Consider the following 5,551-nt stretch of genomic DNA (forward strand, 5'->3'; position numbering starts at 1 on the left):
TACAACGACACACTTTGACTGACGTAAACCCACCTCTGATCTGCGCTGGAAGGCAACAGCAGTCACGACTGAGTCCTATTTTAGGATGCAAGAAGCATGCAATTGGCCTGGCCAGCGATGCAGAACCAGCTAGAAGTTTTTAGCCAATCAGAGAGTGCAGATCAGAGTCATGTTCAGAGTGTGGTGCGAGAGTGCACCAGCTGATTGGCTGATCAAGATCGATATCCCCTCAGGTGAGGAGAGCTAGACTAAGTGGCTCCAACCGGACATAAACTGTACACACAAACAAGTACAAATGTGAAAAAATGTCCTGCAGGAGAATTCTCATTCTACTACATATTAACCCTGGGGGACTGTGATCCAGTCCCAAATCGCACTTATTCCCTATGTAGTGCACTAACTTTTGACCAGAGCCCTCCAAAGTAGTGCACTATAAAGGGTATCCAGGGTACCATTGCGGATCACGACCATCATTTCATATGCTTGCTATATATACATCATTGTGTATAACCTGTCACCCCCCCTCAACCCCCTAATATCCCCAAACCCCCCCAATACCACCCTGGAGGAAGCTCTAACCCATGTCCAAATGTATTGTGTGACTAGTTTGGCCTTTATCAAAATGGCACATAATTTAACTCACTCACTCATCATCTCTCTCTCTCTCTCTCTCTCTCTCTCTCTCTCTCTCTCTCTCTCTCTCTCTCTCTCTCTCTCTCTCTCTCTCTTCTGTCTCTCTTCTCTCTCTCTCTCTCTGTCTCTTCTCTCCTCTCTCTCTCTGGTCGTCTCTCTCCCGTCTCTCTCCTCAGTATCTATGGACTCATGCGCTGACCGTTGCCTTGTACGACAGATCGTGTGCATTCACTGTCACCAGCGACGTGAGTTCTACACACACACACACACACACACCCACACACACACACACACACACACACACACACACACACACACACACACACACACACACACACACACACACACACCACACACACACCTAACACACTAGTTTCAGTTCTAAACCTCATTATTTTTCCATCAACCCCGGTGTTACGGAGAAACTGGATGGCCTTTACCTTCTCCAATAATACCAGGGAACCCATTCCACCATGACACCTGGGAGGTGTCCCCTATGGCACCCTACCCCCTTTATAGTGCACTACTTTGGACCAGGGTCTATAGGGTTAGTGAGCGTGGCCCTGGTCTAAAGTAGTGCACTACTACCCTATAGACCCTGGTCCAAAGTAGTGCACTACTTTAGACCAGGGCCCATAGGGAATAGCCTGCTATTTGACCAGGGCCCATAGGAAATATGGTGCTATATGGTATGCAGCAATGGGAGGCTGTGTGCTTTATGACCGTGTCCCGTTAAGCTATCGATCATTGGTTTTGATTAAGTGTTCATTTCTTGTTTGTGGGTATAACGTCAAGGAGGGTTTAACAGGTGTGGTTGAAGAGCAGGAGGGCAGGAGGGGCGGAGGGCAGGAGGATGGAGGATATAGCTGCTCAAGTTTCCTCATTTATCTTGGTGACTCCTTTATACTGCTCCTCTCAATTTCTCTCTCTCTTTTCACACCCTTTCTTTTCATATCTACCTCTCTTTCTCCCCCCCAGCTGGTGGGACGTTGGTGCTGGTTAATCAGGATGGTATCCAGCACCCCCCCCTCCACTTCCCCCCCGGCGGCCATCTCCTGGCCTTCCTGTCCTGCCTGGAGACGGGCCTGCTGCCCCGTGGTCAGCTGGAGCCTCCACTCTGGAGCCAGAGAGGCAAGGTAAGACATGGTCTCAGAACAGATCTAATACTATAGAGCCACCACTCTGGAGCCAGAGAGGCAAAGTAAGACCTGGTCTCAGAACAGATCTAATACTATATAGGTGATTGCTATTAAAAACTGGCCTCAGACAGATCTAGTACAATACTATATAAAGAGAGTAGTAAGTGTGTGTTACTAAGACCTGACCCCAGAACAGATTTTACACCACTCTGGTCACAGAAAGGTAAAGGAACGACTTTTATTTATTTTTATTACACCTTCATTTAACCAGGTAGGCCAGTTGAGAACAAGTTCTCATTTACAACTGCGACCTGGCCACGATAAAGCAAAGCTGTGCGACAAAAACAACAACACAGAGTTACACATAAACAAACGTACAGTCAATAACACAATAGAAAAATCTATATACAGTGTGTGTAAATGTAGAAGGGTAGGGAGGTAGGCAATAAATAGGCCATAGAGGCTAAAATAATTACAATTTAGCATTAATACTGGAGTGATAGATGTGCAGATGATGATGTGCAAGTAGAGATACTGGGGTGCAAAAGAGCAAGAGGGTAAGTAATAATATGGGGATGAGGTAGTTGGGTGTGCTATTTACAGATTGGCTGTGTACACGTACAGTGATCAGTAAGCTGCTCTGACAGCTGGTGCTTAAAGTTAGAGATGGAGATATAAGACTCCAGCTTCAGAGATTTTTGCAATTCATTCCAGTCATTGGCAGCAGAGAACTGGAAGGAAAGGAGACCAAAGGAAGTGTTGGCTTTGGGGATGACCAGTGAGATATACCTGCTGGAGCGCCTGCTACGGGTGGGTGCTGCTATGGTGACCAGTGAGCTGAGATAAGGTGGGGCTTTACCTAACAAAGACTTGTAGATGACCTGGAGCCAGTGGGTTTGGCGACGAGTATGAAGCGAGGGCCAGCCAACGAGAGCATACAGGTCGCAGTGGTGGGTAGTATATGGGGCTTTGGTGATAAAACGGATGGCACTGTGATAGACAAGTAGAGTGTTGGAGGCTATTTTGTAAATGACATCGCCGAAGTCAAGGATTGGTAAGATAGTCAGTTTTACGAGGGTATGTTTGTTAGCACAGTGTCCAAAGAAGGGCCAGATGTATACAGAATGGTGTCATCTGCGTAGAGGTGGATCAGAGAATCACCTGTAGCAAGAGAGACATCATTGATGTATACAGAGAAGAGAGTCGGCCCGAGGATTGAACCCTGTGGCACCCCCATAGAGACTGCCAGAGGTCCCGGACAACAGGCCCTCCGATTTGACACACTGAACTCTATCTGAGAAGTAGTTGGTAAACCAGGCGAGGCAATCATTTGAGAAGCCAAGGCTATTGAGTCTGTCGATAAGAATACGGTGATTGACAGAGTCGAAAGCCTTGGCCAGGTCGATGAAGACGGCTGCACAGTATTGTCTCTTATCGATGGCGGTTAAGATATCGTTTAGGACCTTGAGCATGGCTGAGGTGCACCCATGACCAGCTCGTAAACCAGATTCTATAGTGCAGAAGGTACGGTGGGATTTGAAAATGGTCGGTGATTTTTTTATTAACTTGGCTTTCAAAGACTTTAGAAAGGCAGGGCAGGATGGATATAGGTCTGTAGCAGTTTGAGTCTAGAGTGTCTCCCCCTTTGATGAGGGGGATGCCCGCGGCAGTTTTCCAATCATTGGGAATCTCAAATGATACGAAAGAGAGGTTGAACAGGGTAGTAATAGGGGTTGCAACAATTTCGGCGGATCATTTTAGAAAGAGAGAGTCCAGATTGTATAGCCCGGCTGATTTGTAGGGATCCAGATTTTGCAGCTCTTTCAGAACATCAACTGTCTGGATTTGGGTGAAGGAGAAGTGGGGGGGGGGTGCTGAGATGTTGGCCGGGGTAGGCGTAGCCAGGTGGAAAGCATGGCCAGCCGTGGAAAAATGCTGATTGAAATGATCGATTATTAATGGATTTATTGGTGGTGACAGTGTTTCCTAGCCTCAGTGCAGTGGGCAGCTGGGAGGAGGTGCTTTTATTCTCCATGGACTTTACAGTGTCCCAAAATTTGGGTTATTAGAGCTACAGGAAGCAAATTTCTGTTTGAAAAAGCTAGCCTTAGCTTTCCTAACTGACTGAGTATATTGGTTCCTGACTTCCCTTAAAAGTTGCGGGAGCTATTCGATGCTAATGCAGAACGCCACAGGATGTTTTTGTGCTGTTCAAGGGCAGTCAAGTCTGGGGTGAACCAAGGGCTATATCTGTTCTTAGTTCTACATTTTTTGAATGGGGCATGTTTATTTAAGATGGAGAGGAAAGCACTTTTGAAGAGCAACCAGGCATCCTCTACTGACGGGATGAGGTCAATATCCTTCCAGGATACCCGGGCCAGGTCGATTAGAAAGGCCTGCTCGCTGAAGTGTTTTAGGGAGCATTTGACAGTGATGAGGGGTGGTCGTTTGACCGCAGACCCAGTACGCACGCAGGCAATGAGGCAGTGATCCCTGAGATCCTGGTTGAAGACAGCAGAGGTGTATTTAGAGGGCAGGTTGGTCAGGATGATATCTATAAGGGTGCCCATGTTTACGGATTTAGGGTTGTACCTGGTAGGTTCCTTGATGATTTGTGTGAGATTGAGGGCATCTAGCTTAGATTGTAGGACGGCCAGGGTGTTAAGCATGTCCCAGTTTAGGTCGCCTAACAGTACGAACTCTGAAGATAGATGGGGGGCAATCAATTCACGTATGGTGTCCAGGGCACAGCTGGCGGCAGAAGGTGGTCTATAACAAGCGGCTACAGTGAGAGACCTGTTTCTGGAAAGGTGGATTTTTAAATGTAGAAGCTCCAATTGTTTGGGCACAGACCTGGATATTATGACAGACTACACCTACGACTATAATAATTATAATATAATATATATAATAATTTTAATATATATAATAAATATAATATAATAGTTATAATATATATAATATGTGCAATTTCGCAGACACTTTTATCCAAAGCGACTTACAGTCATGCTGCATATGTTTTACGTACGGGTGGTCCTGGGAATCGAACCCACAACCCTGGCATTACAAGCACCATGCTCTACCAACTGAGCCACACAGGACAGCAAAACCATGAATACAGTGAACAAGTATAGATAAACTATAAATCGTTGCCAAATCCTGCGACAGTGTAAAGTGCGTGTTTGTTTGCGTGTGCGTGTATGTATGTGTGCGTGTTTGTTTGTGTGTGTGTGCGTGTTTGTGTGTATTCCAGGGTAAGGTGTTTCCTAAGCTAAGGAAGAGGACCAGCACAGTCAGGCTGGTAGATCAGGAGGGTGAGGAACAGACAGCAGCTGACTATGTGTTCCGCATCGTCTATCCTGGACACCACCACGACTCCAGTGAGTTACCCCCTCCTTCCAACACACACACACACACACACACACATACACACACACACATACACACATACACATACACACATACACATACACACACACACACACACACACACATACACATACACATACGTGTGCATTATTACCTGGTTATATGCGTGACTATACTACCACAGGCCTATAGATGGCGCTGTGTTATTGTTACTGTGTTATCTGTGTGCATTATTACCTGGTTATATGGCAGTGACTATAACCTACCACCAGGCCTATAGATGGCGCTGTGTTTATGTTTAACTGTGTTATCTGTGTGATTATTACCTGGTTTATAGCAGTGACTATAAACTACCACCAGGCCTATAGATGGCGCTGTGTTTATGTTTAACTGTGTTATCTGTGTGTATT

The 5,551-nt window shown here is 46.1% G+C and overlaps 1 long non-coding RNA gene across 1 annotated transcript; it reads left to right on the top strand.

Annotated features, from left to right (window-relative positions):
- The first annotated feature begins 842 nt into the window (after window positions 1-842).
- Window positions 843-5,145, top strand: LOC112076430 (uncharacterized). Its single transcript, XR_002895187.2, has 3 exons — window positions 843-878; window positions 1,612-1,769; window positions 5,026-5,145. It is a non-coding gene; the product is annotated as an uncharacterized lncRNA (long non-coding RNA).
- The last annotated feature ends 406 nt before the right edge of the window (window positions 5,146-5,551 follow it).

This window comes from Salvelinus sp. IW2-2015, unplaced genomic scaffold, assembly GCF_002910315.2.
Source record: "Salvelinus sp. IW2-2015 unplaced genomic scaffold, ASM291031v2 Un_scaffold3747, whole genome shotgun sequence".
Classification (NCBI taxonomy): Eukaryota; Metazoa; Chordata; class Actinopteri; order Salmoniformes; family Salmonidae; genus Salvelinus; species Salvelinus sp. IW2-2015.